Source organism: Amblyomma maculatum, chromosome 7 (genome assembly GCF_055883805.1).
Source record: "Amblyomma maculatum isolate TAMU_Amacu chromosome 7, ASM5588380v1, whole genome shotgun sequence".
Lineage (NCBI taxonomy): Eukaryota > Metazoa > Arthropoda > Arachnida > Ixodida > Ixodidae > Amblyomma > Amblyomma maculatum.
This window is the reverse complement of record NC_139350.1, coordinates 4,642,831-4,670,077: the sequence shown is the minus strand read 5'-3', so window position 1 is coordinate 4,670,077 and position 27,247 is coordinate 4,642,831. Positions and strand designations below refer to the sequence as shown.

General features: G+C 47.6%; 1 pseudogene; it reads left to right on the top strand.

The window, feature by feature from the left end:
• The first annotated feature begins 1,305 nt into the window (after positions 1-1,305).
• Positions 1,306-25,542, top strand: LOC146182631 (serine/threonine-protein phosphatase 4 catalytic subunit A pseudogene; annotated as a pseudogene).
• Positions 25,543-27,247: the final 1,705 nt, after the last annotated feature.

Sequence of the window (27,247 nt, the reverse complement as noted above, 5' to 3'; positions counted from 1 at the left end):
AATATACTCAAAATGTACTTTTAGATACGATATTTTTGGCACATTTTAAAAATACATTTTGAATATTCAGCAAGGAATTTGATGAACATATTTAAAACATATAGCACATTCGTGAATACGAATTGCCTTTAAAATGCGTAAAAAATAAGCCACTGTGTATTCCAAACGTACTACTTTTTGCTAAGGGCGCGAATATTGAAATCAAGCCAAGTACTGACTAAGGTAAGTACAGACTATGGAACCGCAACAGCAGAAAATAAGAGTTGGAATAAATTCAATGATGAACGTACACTTTTAATGAATATCTTTTTCACACTGTCCTTGCTGTGGGCACCCCTAAGGGGTGTTGGAAAGCTGGTGTGGCACGTTGACACCACCACCCCAAGTGAACCATGTGTACGTGCCCTCGATGCTGGCAACAATAGATAATGTTTCGATTCTTTTTAAAAAACATACAAAACCAAACTGCTCGCAAATGCGTTTCTTAGCCTTTTTAGATGAAGGATGTGACGCTGTATTGAGGTTGAAATGAAATTCTTTCTCACCTGTGCAGAGTTGCAAAAGAAATCAAAATATCGAAGTTCTCAGTGCGAAAGTAAAAATAAATTGCTTCATAAGCCTCCCACATTTCAAAAGTAAACATAATTTGAATCACCGCTCAAACAAACTCCTATACTTCATGCTTAGCTGGAAATTCCGCGTGATCTTCAAAACGCCAGTGGACGATGATCGTCTGATTTTGACTTCTTCTCACTGAGGTCATAAATACTAGCCCTGAGTGCAATAAATTTCTATGGCGTAATTATGGGAGCATTTCATAAAGATAGCACCAACGTAAAAATCTAACTTGAAAATAAAAACGCACGGCCGAGATTGTTAATATTGGTTTTATCGCACGGCCAACAATCTGCATGAGGCAGAAGACAAAGAGGTTCGAGAATTCTATTGCACCCTCATCCAAATTTACAAACATCCAAATTTTTGCTTCGTATTTTTTTGGTTTCAATCAATTTTGAGATGTTAAATCTTATGTTTTTGTTTAGTTGACAATTACTTTATGGACTAATTCAGTTTGTGTAGGACAATTGGCAGTCCACCTGAACAATGGCCAAATTCCCGTCGTGGGTGGGTGCCATATATCAAGGCAGTAGAAGAAGAAGAACAACAAGAACGGCGGACCTACCATTACGTGGTTTTCGTTCTTCCAAAAATGTGTCCACCCGTGATTTACTCGGCAACGTGATTCGGCTGCTTCCGGGCTCATATTTAGACCGGTAAGCTGACTTCAATCACACCGCACAGAAAATGTGTGGAGGCATAGGTGACAGCACTTATCTGCACAGCCAGATCGAGCAAAAGCGAAGGTGCGAATTCCTTAGCGAGTCCGAGGAGAAGTTAGTGTGCGCTAAAGCCCGGGAAATTTTTATCAAAGAGACTAAATTGCAGAGCGTGGACTCACCAGTCAGCGTATGTGGTGATATCCACGGCCAGTTTTATGACCTGCAAGAACTGTTCAATGTTGGTGGAGAGGTCCCCAGCACCAACTACATCTTCATGGGAGACTTCGTCGACCAGGGCTTTCACAGCGTAGAGACATTTCGTTTGCTGCTCGCCATCAATTTACGCTGCCCAGAACGCATCACACTGACCAGGGGAAACCCCGAGAGCCGACATGTTTCGATGCGGTGCGGCTTTTGTGATGAGTGCTTGCGAAAGTACAATTCCCTTGTTGTGTGGCGTTGCTGCACGGAGACCTTCGACTACTTGCCATTGTGTGCTGTCATTGATTGAAAGATTTTCTGTGTTCATGGAGGTCTGTCGCCATCTATCCAAACTCCGGACGACATTTGAGCCATCGACGAGATCTGGACGAGAATTTGCAACCAGACTGCACGTTTTTTCAAGCCACACCTCAGGAGAGCAGAAAAATCCCGACGAAGAAGACACAGACGGATTACTTCCTGTGATGACTATCCCGGTGCTCCCTTTCGTTATTTTCTATCTGCATACAATCCTTGTACACCGTGTGATGCAAAAGCGATCTTAAACCAAAAAGAAGTCTGCCATGGTGAAGCGAATATCACCTCTTTCCACAAGGAGGCAAGCACGGTCATCCGGTTGTTGACGTAATGTCTCTCTCCAAAATTAGCCGCCACACATTAAAGGGAAAGTTTTTTTGTAACATGCCTTCTAAGTAATTTTGTTGCCAACAACACATTCGCATATTTTCGGACACGGATGTTTTCTACCTCCTGTATCTGTCATTGGAGTTCCCAGAGACCACTACAGTAATCTGATTTCCTAACTGGTCTAGTCCGGTCGCCATGCTGTTATTAAGAAACGCGGAGTACTTTGCTGCACTCTGACGCCTTTTCTTTTTTCTCTAACGGATCTAGTCCGGACACCATGGTGTTATTAAGAAACGCAGATTTTTTTCCTGCACACTTCCGTCTTTACTCCAACGCATAATTTTGATGCTAACACCTGATAGTGCATATAGCGTAGCATGATAATTAAGGGTCGCCTTTTGAGGGGCCGCTGGTGGGCCTTTATTTCAGAATGTACCTGTACTACACTTTGTGCTCAAAATATTATTCTTGAAAGCTATATCACGTTGACAGCGCTAGTAACAATTACTTTAGAAGATTTGGAGTCTTTTATTTTCTTCTTCCCCGTCCTCAATTTTTGTAAGTTTTCTCGTAGTTTTATTTTGTATGATAGGAATAATTGAGGCTTCCCTTTTGTTCCTTCGCTTATTTTTTTTGCGTACTTTCGTTGAATTTTTATATGTTATGAACAGCCTCAAAGTAACTAGTGCTGGCTTGAATAACCTTGACCACTATAATTTTAAACTAATTGCAAGCCTCAGATACCATATTCTAAGCGCAAATAATTACTCTGATGCTTTTTCTTTGCAAACCAAAGCATGGTAAGATAACACGTATATTTAAAACAATGTGATCGCACCTGAGTGAAGAACTAAAGACTAATTTGTGTACTACCATATTTTAGCAAACTAATTGAAAAACGATTTTTAAAGTGCCTAACAAAATATCTTGAGATGTTGAACATCCTTTCTTCATGACAGTATGGCTACCGCTCTGGGTACTCTAGTGATCTAGCACTTGTTTTTATGACACAGCAACTTAAGAAGTCGCTTGAGAATGGGAAATGTGCTTTCTGTGTGCATTAACTTAACTAAGGCTATCGACTCGCCTAATCATGCAATTCTATTTATTAAACTCAAACGAATTGAAATTACTGGCCTACCTTTATTGTTACTTCTTAATTACTTGTTGTTAGTATTGCAGGCACCTACTCAAACGTAACGACTAATATAGGCTGCCCTCAGGGTTCCGTCTTAGGAGTGTTTCTCTTTAGGGCTCCTTACGTGCGAAAATGCGAATGCATAGGGAGTTCTGTACCTAGCTTAAATCTGCCTGTTCTGTGTTCCGTTGCTTTTCAGACCATATTTCTTTACATATACTTTAGTTTACGTTATGCGCTTACCTTTTTCTCATCTTTTTTATTTTTTTTTCTATTTAAATTTTTTTTTGCGTTCGGATTTCCTAAATCTTTACTTTTCGATTTTACGTTTTTATCATATTTTATTTCTGAGCACTTTTTATTTTCTCTCGATTTATTTTTACCTACGTGCTTACATTACTTCTCGATTTTTTTCCGTCTCCCTCAACGTCCCCCAACGTCCTTACGCTAGGCAAGGAGAATTATAGACACAAGCGCCGCAGGCCGGTGCAGTTTGGTTGGAGGGCCACAAATAGAGATCAGGTATCAGCTGCTTGTTTGAAGCTCTTCCTCGACTTGACGATGAACAGCGTGATGAAGCATAGAGGGCCATCACTTTGGACGAGATAAATCTTCTTTTGTACACCGCACAGTCATACATCCCTTGTGTCTGGGGTACTACTAGCCGTTTCTAAAAGACATTTTCGCCTTGCATTGCATCTGCTTTGTTGGAGGTTTTCTATACATTGCATGGTTCTTGTTTTCTGCCTCCAACTTCATACTCCGTGCATACTCTAGTAATACGAACAAGCACTGACACTTATCTCTTGATTGCCTCCCGCAGCTCCTTGTTCTCGTGCATGCCTTCGCTACTCCAATTGGTTATGAATCCTTGAGTTTGTGCCTCTAGTAGCACTATTAACTACTCTCTGGCGCATGCTAATTAGAATTTAGTCGTAAGCTACACAATTGTGCGAAAACCCACCCGTTGCATAGAAAATTGGGCCCCGCTTCCACAAAGGTGTAGAAATTAGCCTACGTTAATGCCTAGTAATAAGTATTTTATTGGGAGCTAGAGGGTCCCGCTGGGTTCTGTCCTATTTCATCCTCACTCCTCAAAAGACAAACCAAAGTTGGCAAGTTCTGTCATGCCGGGAGATTTTATGCGGACCTACAATACCTTTTAGACCGCACCCCATCATCAGACGTCGTTTTTCTCATAGGAGACTGAAATGCTAAGGTCGGGAGTGAAGAAATATCCGGAATTATAGGCAAGTTCGGTCTTGGAGAGCCAAATGAAGCTGGGCAGAGGCTAGTAGAGTTTTGTCAAGAAAACAACCTGACCATAGCGAATACTCATTTTCAACAGCACAAGAGGCGCCTGTACACATGGACTTTACCAGACGGTCTGTACAGGAATCAGATCGATTATATTCTTTGCCGGCAGAGATGGAGAAGCGCTATACAAGCAGTAAAATCAAGGCCTTGGGCCGATTGTGGCACCGATCATCAGCTTCTTGCTGCCAAAATTAAGATTCGATTGAGGAAAACGCAGAAAACTAGAAGCCCTTTCAGGTATGATCTGGACAAATTCCAATAGAATATGCTGTGGAAGTGAGGAATCGATTTCAAGAATTAGATCTAGAAGACAGAGAGCCCGAAGAGATGGGAACTGATGTTCGTGATATAATACAAGAAGTTGCTAATAAGGTAGTTCCAAAGCAAAAAAAATGCAAGAAAGCAAACTACTTATCTGAAGAGGCTTTGCAAAAAGCTGAGGAAAGGAGGATGGCAAAAGTTATGGGGGAAAGAGAAAGATACAAGGTTCTCGTGCTGATTTTCAGAAAATAGCAAGGAGAGATAAGAATGCCTTCCTGAACATACAGTGCCAAGCAGTTGAGGACAGCAGCCAATTAAGGAACACAAGAGCTCTGTATAAGACAATCAAAGATATCAAAGGAAGCTTCTGTGCTAAGCTGGGCATGAAAAAGGACAAACGAGGCAAGGACCTCACTGATGCCTCAGAGATAAAGAAGAGGTGGCAGGAATACACAGAACTGTACAAGAAGGACCCGAATGTGCAAACCCAACATAAGACGGTTGTGATTACTGATCTCGAGCCGGGCATCCTGAAGGGTAAAGTTGAATGGGCCTTAGCCAGCCTCGCTAAGAACAAAGCTAGCGGAATTGATGGCATTCCGGCGTGAGTTGCTTCAAAACCTCAACCATGGCGCTGTTAACATTATGCATACAATATGTCAGAAGATTTGGACAACCCTACAGTGGCCACAGGATTGGAGGAGGTCAGTTTACATTACCATTCCAAAGAAAGGCAGTGCCAAAGATTGTTCCAACTACCGCACGATCGCGCTTATTTCGCGTGCTAGCAAGGTTATGTTGAAAATCCTCCAAGGTAGGCTGCAGCAGTATGTGAATCGGGAGCTTCCGGACGTGCAAGCTTGGTTTCTCAAGGGCAGAGGAACTAGAGACCAAATTGCCAACCTTCGGTGGATCATGGAAAAAGCAAGAGAGTTCCAGAAACCCATCTACTTCTGCTTTATTGATTATGCGAAAGCGTTTGACTGCGTAGATCACATCAGATTGTGGCAAGCTCTCCAAGAGATGGGAGTTCCAATTCACCTCATCTGTCTCCTCAGGAACCTGTATGAAGGGCAAGAGGCCACAGTCAGAACTGGGCATTGTCTTACTGATTGGTTTCCGATCGAGAAAGGAGTGAGGCAAGGCTGCATACTGTCGCCCTGCCTATTTAACCTATATGCAGAGTGCATCATGAGGAAGGCCGGTCTGGACGAGTCTTCAGCTGGAGTGAAGATTGCTGGAAAACGTATCAACAACCTTAGATATGCGGATGATACCACTTTAATGGCAGAAATTGCAGTGGAACTCAAGAGACTTCTGATGCGCGTACAAGAAGAGAGTGAGAAGTTTGGGCTTAAACTGAACATTAAAAAGACAAAGATCATGGCGTCTTGCCCTATCAAGTCCTGGAGCATCAATGGACAAGAAGTGGAAGCTGTGACAGATTTTCTGTTCTTGTGCTCCAAGATTACCTCGGAAGGAGACTGCAGTCATGAAATTAGGAGACGCCTGCTTCTGGGAAAGAGAGCAATGGTTAGCCTTGACCGCCTAGTAAAGAGCAGAGACATTAGTCTGCCAACCAAGATCCGTATAACTTGTGCTATGGTCTTTCCAGTTGTAATGTATGGATGCCAGAGTTGGACTGTGAAAAAGGCTGACCGTCTAATAATTGACGCGTTTGAATTGTGGTGCTGGCGAAGAGTCCTGAGAGTTACTTGGACTGCCAGAAGATCAAATCAGTCGATATTGTCGACCATAAACCCTGACTGCTCATTGGAGGCTCAAATTCTAAAGTTAAAGCTCAGCTACTTTGGTCATCTGATGAGAAGAGAGGAGTCGCTGGAGAAAGCTTTGATGTTGGGAAAGTTTGAGGGTCGCCGGAGAAGGGGTAGGCAGCGAACACGATGGTTAGATGGCATCCTCGAGGCACTGCAGATGAAGTTTTGTGATGTTAGGAAGATAGTGAGAGACCGGAAAGCATAGCGTGACATGGTCCATAGGGTCGTGAAGAGTCGGACACGCCTGAACGACTGAACTGAACTGCCACGCCATGTAGTGCGTCGTGACGTCACACATCACCGCTAAACGATCCGTTCCACAACAGTATGCCCGTGATATTATTCAGTACACCAGATGCCGCAGTAGACCCCCAAGACGGACGGTGGTCAGTGCTAGCTGTGCCGTTCATGGAGAGCATAGCCGGCGAGAAGGGAACCTGCTATGACTGTGAAAGAAATAAACACTAATGTATCAACGCCGAGCCTGTATTTCAATCCCGCGGCGAAGCGTACAGGGGTGCAATAATATTGCGATTCCATGTCACCACCCGCCTAATGAGGTTGCACTGCAAGATGTCAGGAGACGTCAAGCCCGAGAAAGCAGAAACGGCTTTAAAATAAATAAATGCAGGTTTATCAGGCACAATAAAGCATATACATAATTGCGTATAAATACCAGACTTTTCTTTTTTTTTCAATAAGGAAGCCCTTGCCGAGGCCTGAGCTTCGTCCTTGGAGAACTTGGAGTTCCAGTGTTGCTCTGAGCTTGTAAGCCGAGCCACGTCAAAATTGAAATGACTTAGTCATATAATTTATTTATTCTTTTTATTTATTTATTATAACCTTAAAGGCCCCATTGAAGGGGTATTGCATGAGGGAGTGGGTTTCAGGGCATAATATTGCTTCAAGTGATGATTTGAAGATTGATGGGTCTGTATGGAGCACGACGTCGGCTGGCAAGTCATTCCAGTCTTTTGCTGTGCGAACGAAAAACGAATATCGATGCGCAGATGTACGGGCTTGCGGAGGATGGGTTGTCTTTTCGTGGTTCGTGCGGCTGGAGGTGCGGTATGCAGGGATGATAAGAGATTCGTGCGAAAGATGATAATAGAATTTATGAACTAGAGATAGTCTTGCGATGCTACGCAATTTAGCTAAATTTGATAAATGAGCATTGCATTTTAGTTAGGTTACACTTTCATGATAACAATATGCAGAGAAGATTAATCTAGCGGCGCGGTTTTGTATTGCTTCTAGTGTGTTAGAAAGATTAAGTTTATTATTGTCCCAAATAGCACATGCATATTCTAGTTTGGGCCGTACAAATGTTACATAGGCTAGTGATTTTAACGATTGTGGTGCTAGACGTAGTGTGAGCCGAAAATACCCCAGAACTCGATTTGCTTCTTTAGAAATTTGAGTTACGTGGTATGCCCACTTAAGATCATGTGTTAAGTGAAGGCCAAGGTATTTATATGTGGTTACAGCTGCAATTTCTGAGTTAGCTATTAGGTACTTAAAAGGTGGTTCAGAGGGCCGCTTGTGAAAAGAAAAGATTTTTCACGTTAAGAGGCATGAACCATTTACTGCACCAAGTTAAAACGCTATCTATGTCAGATTGAAGAAGTTGGCGATCACTGTGAGTGATTATGGGACGGTACACAGCACAATCGTCAGCAAATAGGCGTTCAGTTCAGTTCAGTCGTTCAGTCGTGTCCGACTCTTCGTGACCCTATGGACCATGTCACGCCACGCTTTTCGGTCTCTCACTATCTTCCTAATATCGCATAACTTCATCTGCAGTGCCTCGAGAATGCCATCTAACCATCGCGTTCGCTGCCCACCCCTTCTCCGGCGACCCTCAACCTTTCCCAACATCAAATCATTCTCCAGCGACTCCTCTCTTCTCATCAGATGACCAAAGTAGCTGAGCTTTAACTTTAGAATTTGACAATCCAATGAGCGGTCAGGGTTTATGGTCGACAATATCGAATGATTTGATCTTCTGGCAGTCCAAGAAACTCTCAAGAGTCTTCGGCAGCACCACAATTCAAACGCGTCAATTCTTCGGCGGTCAGCCTTTTTCACAGTCCAACTCTCGCATCCATACATCACAACTGGAAAGACCATAGCACGAGTTATACGAATTCTTGGTTGTCTCTGCTCTTTACTAGGCGGCCAAGGCTAACCATTGCTCTCTTTCCCAGAAGCCGGCGTTTGATAATTTCATTGCTGCAGTCTCCTTCCGAGGTAATCTTGGAACCCAGGAACAGAAAATCTGTCACAGCTTCCACTTCTTGTCCATTGATGCTCCAGGACTTGATAGGGCAAGATACCATGATCTTTGTCTTTGTAATGTTCAGCTTAAGCCCAGACTTCTCACTCTCTTCTTGTACGCGCATCAGAAGTCTTAAGTTCCACTTCACTTTCTGCCATTAAAGTGGTATCATCCGCATATCTAAGGTTGTTGATACGTTTTCCAGCAATCTTCACTCCAGCTGAAGACTCGTCCGGACCGGCCTTCCTCATGATGCACTCTGCATATAGGTTAAATAGGCAGGGCGACAGTATGCAGCCTTGCCTCACTCCTTTCTCGATCAGAAACCAATCAGTAAGACCCTGCCCAGTTCTGACTGTGGCCTCTTGCCCTTCATACAGGTTCCTGAGGAGACAGATGAGGTGAATTGGAACTCCCATCTCTTGGAGAGATTGCCACAATCTGCTGTGATCTACGCAGTCAAACACTTTCGCATAATCAATATAGCAGAAGTAGATGGGTTTCTGGAACTTTTACTTTTTCCATGACCCAGCGAAGGTTGGCAATTTGGTCTCTAGTTCCTCTGCCCTTGCGAAACCCAGCTTGCACGTCCGGAAGCTCCCGATCCACATACTGCTGCAGCCTACCTTGCAGGATTTTCAACATCACCTTGCTAGCATGCGAAATAAGCGCGATCATCCGGTAGTTGGAGCAATCTTTGGCACTGCCTTTCTTTGGAATGGGGATGTAAACTGACCTCCTCCAATCCCGTGGCCACTGCAGCGTTGTCCAAATCTTCTGACATAGTGTATGCAGAATGTTAACAGCGCCATGGTTGAGGTTTTGAAGCAACTCAGGCCGGAATGCCATCAATTCTGCTAGCTTTGTTCTTAGCGAGGCTGGCTAAGGCCCATTCAACTTTACCCTTCAGGATGCCCGGCTCGAGATCAGTAATCACAACCGTCTTATGTTGGGTTTGCACATTCGGGTCCTTCTTGTACAGTTCTTCTGTGTATTCCTACCACCTCTTCTTTATCTCTGAGGCATCAGTGAGGTCCTTGCCTCGTTTGTCCTTTTTCATGCCCACCTTAGCACAGAAGCTTCCTTTGATATCTTTGATTGTCTTATACAGAGCTCTTGTGTTCCTTAATTGGCTGCTGTCCTCAACTGCTTGGCACTGTATGTTCAGGAAGGCATTCTTATCTCTCCTTGCTATTTTCTAAAAATCAGCATGAGAACCTTGTGTCTTTCTCTTTCCCCCATAACTTTTGCCATCCTGCTTTCCTCAGCTTTTTGCAAAGCCTCTTCAGATATGTAGTTTGCTTTCTTGCATTTTTTTTTTGCTTTGGAACTACCTTAGTAGCAACTTCTTGTATTATATCACGAACATCAGTCCACATCTCTTCGGGCTCTCTGTCTTCTAGATCTAATTCTTGAAATCGATTCCTCACTTCCACAGCATATTCTATTGGAGTTTGATCCAGATCATACCTGAAAGGCCTTCTAGTTTTCTGCGTTTTCCTCAATCGAAGCTTAATTTTGGCAACAAGAAGCTGATGATCGGTGCCACAATCGGCCCCAGACCTTGTTTTTACTGCTTGTATAGCGCTTCTCCATCTCTGCCGGCAAAGAATATAATCGATCTGATTCCTATACAGACCGCCCGGTGAAGTCCATGTCTACAGGCGCCTCTTGTGCTGTTGAAAATGAGTATTCGCTATGGTCAGGTTGTTTTCTTGACAAAACTCTACTAGCCTGAGCCCAGCTTCATTTGTCTCGCCAAGACCGAACTTCCTATAATTCTGGATATTTCTTCACTCCCGACCTTAGCATTCCAGTCTCCTATGAGAAAAACGACGCCTGATGATGGGGTGCGGTCTAAAAGGCATTGTAGGTCCGCATAAAATCTCTCAACGTTAGCTTCTTCAGCAGTAGTGGTCGGTGCATAGACTTGGATAACTGTTATGTTTAAAGGGTGGCCTTGGATTCGAAGTGAAATCATTCGGTCATTTTTGGGGTTGTACCCTAGCACTGCTTTGCCCATTCTTCTGTTTACTATGAGAGCGACCCCATTCCTTCTCTTTGGATTCGTGCCCACAATAAAAGACGTAATGGTCGCCGGAGTTAAATTCTTCCATTCCGGTCCACTTGAGCTCGCTGATACCCAAGATATCAATGTTCAATCTGTCCATTTCTCGCTTGACGACATCCAGTTCACCTTGCGTCATAGATCTTACATTCCTTGTTGCTATGTGATATATCTCCTTGCAACATCGGACTTTCCGGTCGCTTCCCGACACATCCACAACTTAGCGTCCTTTTGGCTTTAGTCCAGCCGCTTCATTCGTCCTGGTGCTACTAGGAATCGCCCATTGTTCATCCCCAGTAACATGTGGGACGCCTTCCAACCTGGGGGGCTCATCTTCCGGCGCCATATCATTAATGGTATTGTGACTGGCCATAGGGTTTTCTTGGCAGGAAATACTGGATTGGGTTGCCATTACCTTCTCCAGTGAATCACATTTTTTCAGAACTTTCTGCCGTGACCTGTCTATCTTGGGTAGCCCTACACAGCAGAGCTCACGACTTCATCGAGTTTCGTAAGCCCCTCCGCCACGTCAAGGAAGTGATCCATGAAGGGGACATACGCAACATATGCTCTAACATACGCAAATAGGCGTATGTTAGAGCATATGTCAGTGGGCAGGTCGTTTATATAGATAAGAAGAAGCAGGGGCCCCAGGACTGTACCCTGGGGTACCGCTAATATAACAGAGGAGTGAGAAGAAGAGCATTTATTAGCGAGAACAAACTGTTGCCGGTTAGTTAGAAAGTTACGAAGCCAGTTAAGTACCAAGAAATTCAGATTAAGACGTGAAAGTTTCAAAAAAAAGCCGCCGGTGGGGAACTTCGTCAAACGCCTTTTCGAAATCTAAGAAGAGGGCGTCCACTAGAATGTTGTGATCAAGGTTGGAGCTTAGGTCATTAATAAATAGAGCTAACTGTGTGTCGCAAGAAAAGCACTTTATAAAACCATGTTGGCTACCGTGAAAGAAATGAGCAGATAAAAGAAATTCCATGATGTGAGAAAAGATTACATGTTCTATTAGTTTAGACGGGACGCTAGTAATGGATATAGGACAGTAAGTATGACAGGAAGATGAAGGTCCTTTTTTTGGTACTGGAATGACTTTAACCACTTTCTTGTCGCGCGGTACAATGCCTGATGAAAGCGATTGCTGAAAGATATGAGACAACAGGACACTTGTGATATGTTTTGTATTTTTGCGCAGTGCATTGCTGCGATTGGGGAGCGCCGAAACCGGAACATCTGAAAACGAAACTATCCCCCTGTGACGCTACCAAGCGCAGGTTTTATTCACTTTCCTGAAGTTAGACTATTTTCTTTGTAATTTTCTTTGTTTGCATAAAGTAGGTATGCACTGTGGACAAACCTTTCTCTGCGATTCAAGCATTTAGCCCTAATGTGCCTTTGTGAGCCTTCGGGATTACTTGCACTTCATGGCGGTTCTTGCGAATTGGTTACAGCGGCGAGACCTATTTTCATGTTTACGCCCTTTTCCACTTTATAAGAGCTCTGGAGTGCCTGGGATTCTGTCGTTACATGCCAACCTTATTTTTCTCTCCATTCTCCTTTTAACAACTACAGAACTGATTGTAAAGTCATTCCATACGTTTCCTCACTAAACACGTAAAAAAACAAAAACAAAGCCTGATAACGTTTTTTTAAAAACAAAGAACTTCGCTCCATTCGATTTTCAAGTAACACCACTAACGTGATATTGGTTTTGAGGTGTTTAACGTCACAAAGCAACTCAGGTTATGAGAGAGGCCGTAGTGGAGGACTCCGGAAATTTTGACCACCTGGGATTCTTTAACGTGCACTAATGTGATATTCTCGAGTCATTCTTCATAAACAAGTTTGAAAATGTTTCTTCTGGCCTAAACGAAAGCGTCGGAAAACGATCCTTCTTGTTTTAACTGCATTCATAGCAGCCGGCATCAATTTCTCTAGGTGTACGCATGCTGAATATGGTTATTCTGCAATGCTCCTAAAATCTGGAATCATTCTCAATGTATGGGAGCAGCGTTAAATTATTTTATATGGGTTGAGTACACCCGCGCTCTGTTTTAAGTGCTTTACGCCGAATATTGAAAGGTCGGAAATAGTATGGTATTGTTTATTCGTTTGTTTCCTGCGCGGACGCGCGCGCGCGCGTGCGCGCGCACGCACACACACACACACACACACACACACACACACACACACACACACACACACACACACACACACACACACACACACACACACACACACACACACACACACACACACACACACACACACACACACACACACACACACACACACACACACACACACACACACACACACACACACACACACACACACACACACACACATATATATACATATATATATATATTGTGGAAGAAGGCCAGGTCAAGACGGCAAGGCAAGGGATGCCGTGTCTGCCGTTTGTTCCAATGAAGAACCGAGGCGCGTGCCACCGGTGGCGCCGCGGAAAGATGAAGATGATGATGGTATGTACACGTGAAAGAAGAAGATCCTTGGAAGGCTCACACAATTTCCCCGGGGGGTCGGAAGCGGCCAGCCTGGCCGCTCTTAAGTAACTGCTGCATCGCGGCGCACAAATGGTTTCAACCGAGACACATGAACTATTTCAGTGCCACGGTGGCGTCGATCGGCTAGGGGATGAATAGGTGTCACTTTGTAGTTCACGGGGGAAGTTTGGGCGATGACCGTGTATGGACAAAGGTAGCGGTGATGAAATTTATCACTACGGCCAGGGGTGCGGAGAGGTGCGTAAAGTAGTACTTCGTCACCAGGACGAAAGGAGACCTCACGATGAGTAGAATCGTAGCGACTCTTGCGATCTTCCTGGCAGGCTTCGGTGTTGAAGCGAGCAAGGTGACAGCATCTGGTCACACGGGATACGAACTGGGCAGGTACTGATGTGGAGGAACAGTCGGACGTAGAGAAGAATGAACTGTGGAGAATTGTGGTGGGAGGGCGGCCATAAACGAGGAAAAATGGAGAGCAACCGGTAGTCTGCTGTACTGCTGTATTATAGGCGAATGTGACGAATGGTAAAATAGTCTCCCAATTTCGATGATCCGGTGTGGTGTACATTGAGATCATATCCAATAAAGTGCGATGAAATCGTTCCGTCAGATTGTTAGTCTGAGGATGGTAGCTTGAAGTGGTCTTGTGAAGAATGGATAATGCGTGGGAAACTGCGGCAACGACTGTCGATAAGAAGGTTGTTCCGTGGTCCCTTAGGAGCACCCGTGGAGCGCCATGCCGCAATACAATATATCGCAAAAAGAAATTTGTAACCTCTTGAGCCGACCCAGTGGGCACAGGTGCTGTCTCCGCGTAATGTGTAAGGTGATCCACAGCCGTAATGATCCAATGGTTGCCCCGATCGGAAAGAGGCAGGGGACCATATAAGTCGATGCCGATTACTTCGAATGGTGTGGGTGCGCAAGGAAAGGGTTGCAGCAGGCCAGCAGGTGGAGAAGTCGGCCGTTTGCGACGTTGGCACAGGGAGCAGGAAGCGACGTATTTAGCTACACTGGAGGACATGCCAGGCCAGAAGAACCTCTCTTCACGCGGCCGTAGGTTTTGTGAAAACCTAGGTGACCTGCCGTAGCGTCATCGTGTAGAGCCGCTAGGGTACTTCCGTGAAGTACCCGTGGGAGGACTGGAATCAAGCGGGTTCCCTCAGGGCAATACACGTAGCGGAGTAGGATGCCATCTTCGATCTTGAAGTTGCGTAACTGTCAGCGGAGCCTAGCATTGGGTGGGTTCAAAGCTCCTTTAAGGCGATCGATGATGGGACGGCAGTAGGCGTCGGCTAGTTGCTGCGACCGGAAAGCGTGTTTGTTGTCAGAGGGGTCAAACGAAACTGCTGTGATATGCGTCGGAGGAAGAGAAAATCGACTCTGGTCAGAGGAGGAAATACATTGCGTAGAAAAACTACAGGTTGATGGCGAAAGTGGCAGCGAGAAAGCGCGTTGGAATCTTGGTGGTGGCGGCCCGATTTATAAACGACGTCGAACTGGTACTCTTGTAGGCATAGAATCCAACGACCAAGTCGACCTGTCAAATTTTCAGTGAGGACAACCAGCAAAGAGCATGGTGATCGGTCACAACTGTGAAGGGGCGGCAATATAGATAAGGACGAAATTTCTGAACCGCCAGCCGACGGCAAGACATTCCTGCTCGGCAATTGTATAATTTTGCTCAGCTGGAGTCGTGGTGCGGCTGGCGAAGGCAATTACTTTCTCACGGGAAGTTGTGTCGCGCTGTAGAAGTACAGCGCCGAGACCGTGACCACTGGCATCAGTGTGCAGGATGGTTGGAGCGGTTTCACTAAAGTGGCCAAGAAGAGGATCTGATGTCAGGGCGTGCTTGATGTTCTTGAATGCAGTTTTGCACGGCGCAGTCCACACAAAAGCGCTGCGCGCTTTAAGTAGTTCATGAAGGGGAGCAGCAATAGTTGCAAAATGTCTAATAAAACGACGGAAATAGGATGCTAGGCCGAGGAAACTGCGCAAATCTGCAGTCCGTTGAAGACGAGCAAAATTCAAGAAGGCCATAATTTTTTCAGGGTCTGGACGAATGCCGTCATGACTAACCAGATGTCCCAATATTTTAATTTCATTCTGTGCAAAGTGGCACTTCTTGATGTTGAGTTGAAGGCCTGCTGAAGCGAGGCATGGGAGAACTTCATTCAGGCGCGCAAGATGGTCGCTAAAAGTTGACGAAAAGATAACAATGTCGTCCAAGTAACAAACTGGTTCTCCATTTTAGTATCAGTCATTCTTTCAAATGTCGCTGGTGCGTTACAAAGGCCGACGGGCATAACATTAAATTCGTAAAGTCCATCGGGAGTTGCGAAAGCGGTTTTTTCTTTGTCATCTTCGTGCATAGGTATTTGCCAATAACCAGATCGGAGGTCCAAGATCGAGAAATATTGAGCGCCTTGGAAAGACTCAAGGGCGTCATCGATTCGCGGCATCGGGTATACATCTTTGCGGGTAATTTTGTTGAGTGCACGGTAATCAACACAAAAGCGAACCGACCCGTCCTTTTTTTAACTAATACTACTGGAGAGTACCATGGGCTTGTTGAGGGACGAATATTATTGCGACGTAGCATGTCATTTACATTTTCTTCGATAACTTTTCTTTCAGAGAGAGAAACCCGATAAGGCCGTCGGCGAACAATAGAGTTACTTACCTTCAGTAAAGATGCGGTGGTGTGCAACACTAGTCCGTCTCAGTGGTGGGAAAGTGGCATCAAGAATGGCGTGGTGATGTCGAAGCAATGTCAGCAGTTCTTGGCGTTGGTTAGGCGGGAGGTTCGGATTAATAGTCTTTGAGAGAACAGTAAGAGAGATGTTTGTCAAAACTCGCTGCTGAGGCAGAGGGGCGGTGAGCACCATCAGGGACAAAGGTTGAACATCCACCATGCAAGTCAGAGAAGTTTCTTTTGGGAGCACGAGGGATTCACGTGAGGTGTTAGTGGCCGCTACTGTCGCTGAGCCGTTGCGGAACCGGAGAAGGCTTGACGGGAAGGCGTTGCCGCGTGCAAGATGACGATGAGATGGTGCGATGAGCACGTGGCCGTCAGTGATATGATTAGAAACGGCAAGTAGTTCTTCGCACTGAGGAGGCAAAACAGTATCGGCTGCGGCAATGAGGGGATAATGTCGTTCAGAGAAGTCAGATGCAAAATCACTGTCTGTCATACGGATGACACGGTCGCCACAGGAAATTAACGCTGAAGCAGTTGACAAAAAATCCCATCCAAAAATCATCAGATGCGCACAAGGTGAAAACCACAGCAAACTGCGCATGGTGGCGGACGCCGTCGATAACAACTCGAACAGTGCACTTTGATGAAGGGCGCAAAGGAACGTCATTGGCTCCATGTAGTTGAGGTCCATCGTATGGTGTCGTCACTTTTCGTAAGCGGTAGCACAAATCAGCATTAATAACAGAAATTGCAGCCCCTGTATCAATCAAAGCTTCGACCAATAATCCTTCAGCGAAAACAGAAATCATATTGTACAGGCGATCAGGAGGACTTTTAGTAAGTTCGCAGAGTGCAGTTTGACCTCCGGCAATTGCATCACTTAGTTTTCCGGATGGCGGACAGGAAGAGTTGTTGCGGGACGGAGAGGAGAAGCTGAGCGGCGCTGTGGGGATGGGGAGTGGCGTCGAGATACATTGGCTTCACTAGGGTCAGACGAGGACACTGGGGGCGGAGAGAACCGACGAGGCGGGCTGGGAATAGTCCAGCGTTGATAATATGAAGTTGAAGGTAGATCAGTTTCGAAAGCGTCGTAAGCACGGCGCTCGTTCTGAAGGCGGCGGCGACAGAAGCGGGATATGTGTCCTCTAATGCCACAGTAGTAGCAGACTGGTCGGGAGGGGCGCCAAGGTGCATAATAGGGTGACGCAGGTTGAGCCGTCGTCATTGCATTGATGTGATTGTAGGGTGGTGCCAGTTGGGGCGGCGGAACAAAAGGAGGGAGTGATGCTGCGACGTGCGCGTAAGTCGGTGCTGGGCGGGGTGCAGGAGGGTCGGACGCCATAGGTCGGGTGATTGTTGCCAGCTCATCTTTAATGATGTTGCGGAGACCGGCGTCATTAGAAGGTACGAAAGAATGATCGCACCCGTGTCGACAGACAGGATTGAAGGCTTTGAGGTCCTCCCGTATGATGGCTAGAATCAGTGCCCGCAGATCGAGGTCAGCGGAGGTTGGGCCAGTAGCGATGCCGGGCTGCAATCGGGAGGGCTGCAGCTGGTCGATGCTTTGTCAGGTCGCAATAATGGCGTCAACAGTAGAAGTATTCTGGGCAATTAGGGTGTTATAAGCCACAGAATTAATTCATTTCATGATGTGGTGTATGCGTTCAGGTACCGAAATGGTTGGACTAATACGCCGTTGAAGTGCAAGTATGGCCTCTATGTAAGACGCATAAGACTCATCGGGACCTTGGAGGCGGGAAGCGAGCTTGTTCTTCGCGACCTCAATCCGAACTTCCGGTCCGCGAAGTATTGGCGAATCATCATCATCATCAGCCTGATTATACCCACTGCAGGGCGAAGGCCTCTCCCATATTTCTCCACTTAACCCGGTTTTGTGCTAGCTGCATCCACTTGACCCCTGCGAACTTCTTAATCTCATCCGCCCACCTAACTTTCTGCCGCCCCCTGCTACGCTTTCCTTCCCTTGGAATCCAGTTTGTTACCCTCAGCGACCATCGGTTATCCTCTCTTCGCACTACATGTCCTGCCCATGTCCATTTCTTTTTCTTAATTTCTACTAGAATGTCGGTAACCTGAGTTATTTCTCTGACCCACTCTGCACGCTTCCTATCTCTTAATGTTACCCCTACCATTATTCGTTCCATAGCCCGCTGGGTTGTCCTCAACTTAAGCAGAACTTTCTTGGTTAGCCTCCATGTTTCAGCCCCGTAGGTGAGTACAGGCAAGATGCAACTGTTGTATACTTTCCTCTTGAGCGATACCGGTAAGCTGCTAGTCATAATCTGCGAGTGCTTGCCAAATGCGCTCCATCCCAATCGTATTCTTCTTGTTATTTCCTTTTCATGGTCCGGATCTGCAGTTACTACCTGTCCTAAGTAGACATATTCGCCTACTACTTCCAGTATTTCGCTACCTAATGTAAACTGCTGTTCCTTCCCGAGGCTGTTGAGCATTACCTTAGTCTTCTGCACATTGATTTTCAAGCCTACCTTTCTACTTTTCCTGTCTAGGTCATCAATAATTATTTGCAGTTCATCCCCCGAGTTGTTTAGCAAGGCAATGTCATCAGCAAATCGCAGATTACTGAGGTATTCTCCATCTACCCTTATCCCTAACTGCTCCCATTCCAAGTCTCTGAATACTTCCTCTAAACAAGCTGTGAATAGTACTGGGGAGATTGTGTCTCCTTGCCTAACACCTTTCTTTATGGGAATTTTGTTACTTTCTTTATGTAGAACTATGGTTGCTGTGCAGCCACTGTATATATCTTCCAGCACTTTCACGTACGGCTCGTCTACCCCCTGATTTCGCAATGCCTGCATCACCGCTGAGGTTTCAACTGAGTCAAATGCTTTTTCGTAATCGATGAATGCTATGTATAAGGGCTGGTTATATTCCGAGCATTGTTCTATCACCTGATTGATGGTATGGATATGGTCGATAGTAGGGTATTGTTTCCGAAACCCTGCTTGATCCTTTGCTTGATTGCAGTCTAAGGTTGTCCTGATTCTATTAGCGATTACCTTAGTAAATACCTTATAAGTAACAGACAGTAAGCTGATTGGTCTGTAATTTTTAAGGTCCTTAGAGTCCCCTTTCTCGTGAATGAGGATAATGTTTGCATTCTTCCATGGTTCCGGTACCGTCGATGACACCAGGCACTGCGTATACAGGGTGGCCAGTTTTTCTTGCACGATATCTCCCCCCCCCGTCCTTCAGCAAATCTGTAGTTATCTGATCCTCTCCAGCTGATTTCCCCCTTTTCATAGTTTCTAGCGCTTTCTTGACCTCGTCCTTCGTCACTGGTGGAACGTCTGACTGTTTTTCCCTACCGCCAATCTCATTACGGTCCTAACTACTTTGGCTACTATAGAGATCAGTATAAAACTCCTCGGCTACTTTGACTATCTTTTCCATATTAGTGATGACGTTGCCCGCCTTGTCCCTTATCGCATACATCTGGTTTTTGCCTATGCCCAATTTCTTCTTTACCGCTTTAAGGCTTCCCCCGTTCTTTACAGCATGCTCAATTTTTTCATGTTATACTTCCTTATATCGGCCACCTTGCGCTTATTGATTAGCTTTGATATCACGGCCAATTCGATCTGGTCTGTTGGATTGGAAGCTTTCAGACTCTGGCGTTTCTTAATCAAATCTTTCGTCTCCATAGACAGCTTACCGGTATCCTCTCTAACTATCCTACCACCTAATTCTACCGCGCACTCAGTAACGATATCTCTGAAATTATTGTTCCTTGCCTCTAGGGTAATGTCGCCATCCTCAGTTAGAGCTGAAAACCTAACCTGTAGCGAGATCCTGAAATCTTCTGCCCTCCCGCTCACCGCTAATTCGTTGATGGGTTTCTTTCTTACAAATCTGTTGAGTTCCTCCTTCAGATTTAGGCAAATTCGGGACCTCACCATCCTGTGGTCACTGCATCGCACTTTCCCGATTACCTCTACAACTTGCATAATGACGAGGGTTGAACACATTATGAAGTCGATTTCATTTTTAGTCTCTCCGTTAGGACTTTTCCATGTCCATTTCCGGTTCTTCCGTTTGCTGAAGAAGGCATTCATGATTCGTAAGTTATTGCGCTCTGCAAACTCAACTAGTAACTCCCCCCTGCTATTCCTAGAACCGATGCCATAGTCACCTACTGCCATGTCTCCTGCCTGTTTTTTCCCTACCTTGGCATTGAAGTCGCCCATTTGTACAGTATACTGCGTCTTTACTTTTCGCATTGCCGATTCTACATCTTCATAGAAGCTTTCAACTGCCTGGTCATCATAACTACATGTAGGTGCATAGGCCTGTACAACCTTCAGTTTATACCGCTTATTAAGCTTAATTACGATGCCTGCAACCCTCTCATTAATACTATAGAATTCATCTATATTACCCGCTATGTACTTTTTGACAAGGAAACCTACTCCTAGTTGTCTCTCTGGTAAGCCTCGATAACACAGTACATGCCCATCCTTCAGTACAGTATATGCCTCATTCGGCCTCCTAACCTCACTAAGCCCTATGACATCCCATTTCATGCCCTCTAGTTCCTCCAACAGCACTGCTAAACTAGCTTCACTAGCTAGGGTTCTAGCATTAAACGTTGCCAGGGTCAGTTTCCAATGGCGGCCTGTCCAGCGAAGCCAGGCTTTCTTAGCACCCCCTGCTGCGTCGCAGGTCTGACCGCCGCCGTGGTCAGTTGTTCCACAGCCGCTGGTGACTGAGTGCCGGGGTTTTATGGAGCTTATCATAGGAGGTTGCGGCCAATTACTGCACCAGGGTGGCCAACTCCTGTTCTGGTGAGGGAGTGCGTTGCCGGAGGTGTTCACCGGCATCAGGTCGCTCCCCAAGCCTGTTTATGCAATTTCATCGACGCGCGGATTTTTTTTTTCATCCGGTGGAGAATTGCGCGGCACCGGGATTTGAACCCCGGTCCTCTTGCATGCGAGGCGGATGTTCTGCTGCTACGCCACCACGGCCATGCATTGGCGAAACTGCTGCTTGAATGTGGTCCAGTTAGTGGTGTGGGGTTCGCGGTTAATAAACCAGGTTCTGGCGACCTCAATGGGGTAGAAAAAACCTTCATAAATTTTAGAGCCTCGTCCGACCGGTTGTAGTTACTGCAGCGTTCATAGGTGTCCAGCCAGTCATCGACGTCTTCATCGCGACGACCAGCGAGCAGCCAGCGGCGGGTCGCGTTGTCGTGTGGGCACCGTCGGAGGGGGTGGTGAAGCCGAGGTAGAGGGTCCTGCCGATTCGTGGGTACTCTCGATAGACATAACGATGGTGGCAGGTGGTAAACAGCCACCGGAACGTAGCTCCAGCGAGAGGCAGGGCACAAAACCGCAAGGGGATGACGTCTAACCTTAATCCCTTTGTGGAAGAAGGCCAGTTCGAGACGGCAAGGTCGAGATGGCAAGGCAAGGGATGCCGTGTCTGGCGTTTATTCCGATGAACAACCAAGGCGCGTGCCACCGGTGGCGCCGCGGGAAGATAAAGATGATAATGGTATGTACAGGTGAAAGAAGATCCTTGGTATATATATATATATATATATATATATATATATATATATATATATATATATATATGTGGGTGGGATAAATGTCCCCGGAAAAAAAAACGGCCTGGGAAGAAACGTCCCCGGAAAAAATGCCCCTTTTTGCGATTTAGGAAAAAATGTCTCCAGATCAGGGACTGAGAGAGAGAGAGAGAGAGACACCAAATTGAAAAGCAGAAATTTTAGTCGGCGTTTAAATTTCGCTGACAGCTATGCTAGGAAGGGGATTTGGGGAGAGAAAGACTGAAAAAGAATTGTGAGACGAAGAAGAAATGCAGGGGGAGATAAAATGCGGCCGTTAAATTTGTTGTAAGGTGCGTCCTGGAGTAATGGTAAAGGCGGAGTCACACTGCGGAAACAGTTGGTCAACTCTATCCATCAAAAGCATGTTCGCGTAGTGTTGGCTGCCCTGTCACATCGCTCCAACACGAACTATTCGGAAACATGTCGTTGTCGCCCGCCAACAGCTGCCGCGAACTTTTTTTCTGACAGTTGGGCGACACCATGTCACACCGCGAAAACTTGATACTCGTTGAGGTGCCGATGTCAGGAACCGCCCATTTCGCTACTATTTCGCCCAAATTCATGCGCTATACGCTGGCCTAGGGAAAATTGAATAGCGAAAGAGGCTGTACAATACGTGCACATACCCTGAAAACGTTTCGTTTCTCGAGGAGTGCGCATAACAGGATACTCACCGTTGGAGCGACAGTCCCGGGCGGTTATCCGTGTAGCTCTAGCATTCCGGCACAGAGCATTTCATATGGCAGCTTTTGTTGTTGAGCTAGTTGGTTTGATTCCAGTCTTGCGAGACTCAGCGCACAAAGGCGAACCACAAGAACACGAAGGAAGACTGGACGAAGCGGATCAGCGCTTCGTCCTTTTTGCTCTTGACTTCGTGCGCCGAGCCCCGCGAGCATTTCGTATGGCGCAATGAGGGTACCCAACCACACGTCGCGAAACACACGTGTGTGCTGTGACAGCGGCAGCTCTTAGGCCATCGGCCCGTCTAAAGGTCCAAAGTTTCATCCATCGTCTGCGTTCAGTGCGCGCCTCAAATTTCTAGAGCAGGCGTCGAGTAGCGAAGGCATTCCTCCAGAGCGGGGCGTGCGCAACCGCAACCGACACCAGCTACCGTCTACCGCTTGCCGTGTCAGTTGACGGCGAAATTCCCATGATGCTTTCTATAATATTTTTTATGACTAGGCTTCATTCACCACCACCCCCGGCGCTCCCTCATATTTTTTTTCTCCCTCCATGACGTCTGCCAAAACAGACTAGACCCAGCGACGAGTACGCCAGGCAGGCAGCAGCGCATATCACCGCCTGGCGCACCCCCGGGAGGCGCTGTTGACGAAAGCTGCTCCACGCTTTGTGCAGGCATGCATGCTGCTGTTGCACAAATATAGCAGGCTGTCCTTCTGAAAGCAGCTTTTTTTTCTGATACGAACGCGCACTGCATCAAACCAAGCAGCGCTACATATGCTGCACCGCTCCGCGATCTCGGCAGCGGCGACGGACAACGCGGACCATCGGCGCATCGTCTGCGACAGCCTCTACAAGTTTTAGTGACTGAAAACGGCGATTAAGTAGAATTTTGGTTATAGTTAGGTGTACTCAACAATTGTATACATCACAGCATGGACGTACATAGATCCCTACGAAACGCAGGTGTGCAACCGCAGCAATCTCGTTCGACAACGGGAGGAGCGACTGCCGCCGCGTGAGCGCACGCCTTCATGCGCTGCCTGCAAGACGCCACAAGAGCCACAAGTGGAAAATGGTTTGCAAGGAAACTTTCTGCAAAAAAGTACCTGCAAGTAGGAAATGCGCAGGAATGAGTCAATCAGCTCAGATATGAGTGCTTTGGTTGAGGTGTCGTCGCCCGGAAATTCGCCCGGCCGGCGAACAGGCCAAACAGCGTTGACGGACAATGTTTTCTGCTTGTTTTGGTTGCCGAACACTGTCACACCGAGGTAACACTGCAGGAACCTGCTCAGCTTCCCGGCTGTTCGTGCGGTGTGACATGCTGTTGAGGAACAAGCTGGTTCGGAAACTTGTTGGCGGCTTGTTCGGCAAACTTGTTCGGTTGAGCATTGTCACACCGATTCAACACGGTAGCAACCTGTTTGGCTTCCCGGCTGTTTGTGCGGCGTGACATGCTGTTGGGCAACAAGGTGGTTCGGAAAATTGTTGGCGGCTTGCTTGGCGAACTTGTTCGGTTGATGTCGGTGTTGTGTTTCCGCAGTGTGACTCCGGCTTAACGGGACTGAAGTTATGCGCTATAGGAAGTAGACTGCGTTACCGCGTGGTGAGCTGCAGTGATTAATGACTCATGTTAACTTGGTTACAACGGTTTCACCTTTAGGCTTGGAACTGACTGCGAACATAGACCTGATGCGGGCATTCATAAAAAAAATTATGGCAGCGGTAATACAGTAACTTCACTTTGTCTTCGCTTTGTTTGCGGGGTAAAGGCAAGCTGACTACCAGTTTTACTGGAGCAGCTTGTAGGATGCTTTAGTATGGCCATGATGCACGACCGGTTAAGCCTCGTCCATCTTATATTATCATCACCCTTATCACAATTCTACACCATCATCAGAAGAACGGTTGAACCTCGTCACCAGAAGGTCTGGAATGTAACTCTAGTGACGTCTTCTGCTTTGGACTGTTTCCCGAGACAACTATACGCCTATCTGGTTTTACCTTTCTCAGTGAGCAGTATTACCAAGCTTATTAGACCTGCCATACGATTGCTTAACGAGCTGCCGAGCTCGGAACCTCGAAAGGTATAATGAGCCAGATGGCGCATTCACCATGCTTTTACGCAGTTCTTGTAAACATTTCGGGCGCCCAGAGGACGCAGGTTCCGAATGGTGATTACATTTAGCACAAAGCCAAGAGAGAATGGCTGCTTTAGGGGCCGTTTATCTCGGGGACGTTTTTTCCGGGGCCGTATCTTATGGGGACCTTTTTACCTACACCCATATTATATATGTATAGCGAAGTATACGCTTCATTAAAGGAAACATTTTTGATTTTTCATTTCACTCGACGTTTAGATCAGAGACCAATCTTTCTCAAGAGTGAATCTTCTTGAATCGTGTTGCCGCTTTTAAGCGTTTGGACACAGACCACACCTGGGTAGGAAAACAAAACGTGAGAGACCGATGAAAGAGACAAATGCAGTAGGGAAGGATGATGGCCAGGTGTGCCATCCCAGGCGCAGCTCTGGGCTCGACAGGCCTGTCGAATTGCGCTGACATAGGTGCCTGGATGCATAGCCTCTGCTGCGAAAGAACGCAGGCTATTGTCACTCTTCCTGGCCACGACGGCCGAAGAGGGGGGGTAGGGAGAAAGAGATCGCCACAATCATTGCCGCTGCAACTGAAAAAAAGGGGGGGGGGGTGGAGGTGGATAAGGAAGGGTGTTAGCTTAGAAAAAAGTCGGAGGCAAACGAAAGAAAACAGCAAGGGGGGAGGGCGGTAGGAGGTAAGTGGCCTTGACAAGGAACACGCAAACACTTTGGCATTCAAAAAAGGTGATGACCTTAGACGACTTGGCTAGGTGTGCTTTGTGCATCACAGTTGGGGACTCTCGCCGACCTCCGACGGAGCAGGACGTGTTTTTCATGCTCCCTCGACTTCGGACTGGACTGGCCACGCGCTTCGGCACCTCGTGTTGGGCCCCCACGTTGCGCCCGATCGTCTCGCACGCCCCTGGCCTGGACCTGGGATAATCACCTCCCGGGGGCCCCGGCCATGGAGCCCTCCCAAGAAACCCGCCGCCGCGGGCTGCAAAAGCAGGCGAAAATACACCAAGGTGGATTTCACTCGCACAGCGCCCGCCGCGACGGGTCTTTTGATGCGTCACCGCTTTTGGGGAGATGGATAGAGTGCGTGCAGCGTGCAGCTCAGCGCGCTGCCCTAACCCCGGAGACGGCGAATGAGACGCTGCGAACCATGGCCCTTCCACCACGTGTTGCAGAGATGGCGGCGCAAGCGGGTGAGCACGAGGAAGCCGCCATTGCCAGCTCGGCGCAGCGCCTGCAGCCACCAGCCAGCGGGGACCACATTGCTGCAGCTGGTACAGCTATTGCTAAGGAGGCCCTCAACAATGCGGACAATGCTATGGATGAGACGACCCATCGCAAGAGGCGTCGTTCCACCAACTCAGGGGAGATAGACGAGGACAAAGGCAGCAGTGGGGAGGAATCAGCTGCTAAGCGCGAAGCGCTATGCGTCACCTCTTCTGCCTCCCCTCTCACACCTGCCGGCCGTCTTCCCTCCGCTCTCGAAGGAAGGGGAACCAGCACTGCGGATGATCAGCTGATGGCGAGGACGCAGGCTGAGGAGGAGCAGCAGGAACCAACGGACACCGCCCGTGAGTGTGCTGCAGCCAGCCTGAGCCCGACGCGGGACCAGACGAACGGCCGTCCGTTCGTACGCCCGCTTGACAGTGAAGAGAGCCACCCCCCCCATGGCAGCCGCGTGCTCACAGGAGGCCACCGGCCTGATTCCCTGGCGCCAGGTCTCAACCCGAGCCCGACGGAGACGCAGGGCTGCCCTCCAGAAAGCTGCTGCTGCTGTGGCATCTCACGAGGGGCTTCACTGGACAGTTCTGTTCCGGCCGGAGGACCGCGGCGCTGCCATCACAAAGGAACAGGGATGGGAGATTGCTGAGGAGCTGAGCCCACGCCCGGGTGTGCTGGCGGTTCGCGTTAACACACGCCCGAACGTGGTAGCGGTGGACGTTGGGTGTGAGATCACCTTTGGCTCGCTGCTCGCCACAACTGTGATCCGTGGCCTGGCAGTGCGCGCTAAGGAACCAGCCCCTCGCAATCAGTCCACCGGACTCGTATTCGGCATTGACGCACGCCGCTCGGCAGATCAGCTGCTTGCCGCTACAGAGTCGACAGTGACTGTGACGTCGGCGTCGCTGTCGGGAAGCACGCTGCTTCTCCAGTTTGCGGCGCCGACGCCGCCGTCACATGCATCGATATACAGGCGGCGTCTCCCCGTCCGGCCCTGCCGCCCGCGGCCACTGCAGTGTTGCCGCTGCTCCAGCCTGGGACATGCCACCTAGGCCTGCAGAGCTGCCGCGCGCTGTACCCGCTGCGGTGGACCACATGACATCGGCGCGTGCACTAGTGGGAAATCACGCTGCTCAAACTACGGCGGCCGGCCTGTGGCCACAGACCCGGCATGTCCTCACTGGCAGCGAGAGAGGCATGTCGCTACTATATTGGCTACGTCAGAAGTGCCTCTCTCGCGGCGAGCCGTGCGCGCTGTTGTTCTAGAAGAAACGGTCTCGCCAGCCCTGCAACAACAAGGAAGCAAGCGCAGCTACGCGCATGTTGCGAGCCTCAGCAAACAACCGCAGCCGCGGCAGCTCCAGCAGCAGCAACCGCAGCGACGGCGGCCCCAGCAGCAGTCCCAGCAGCA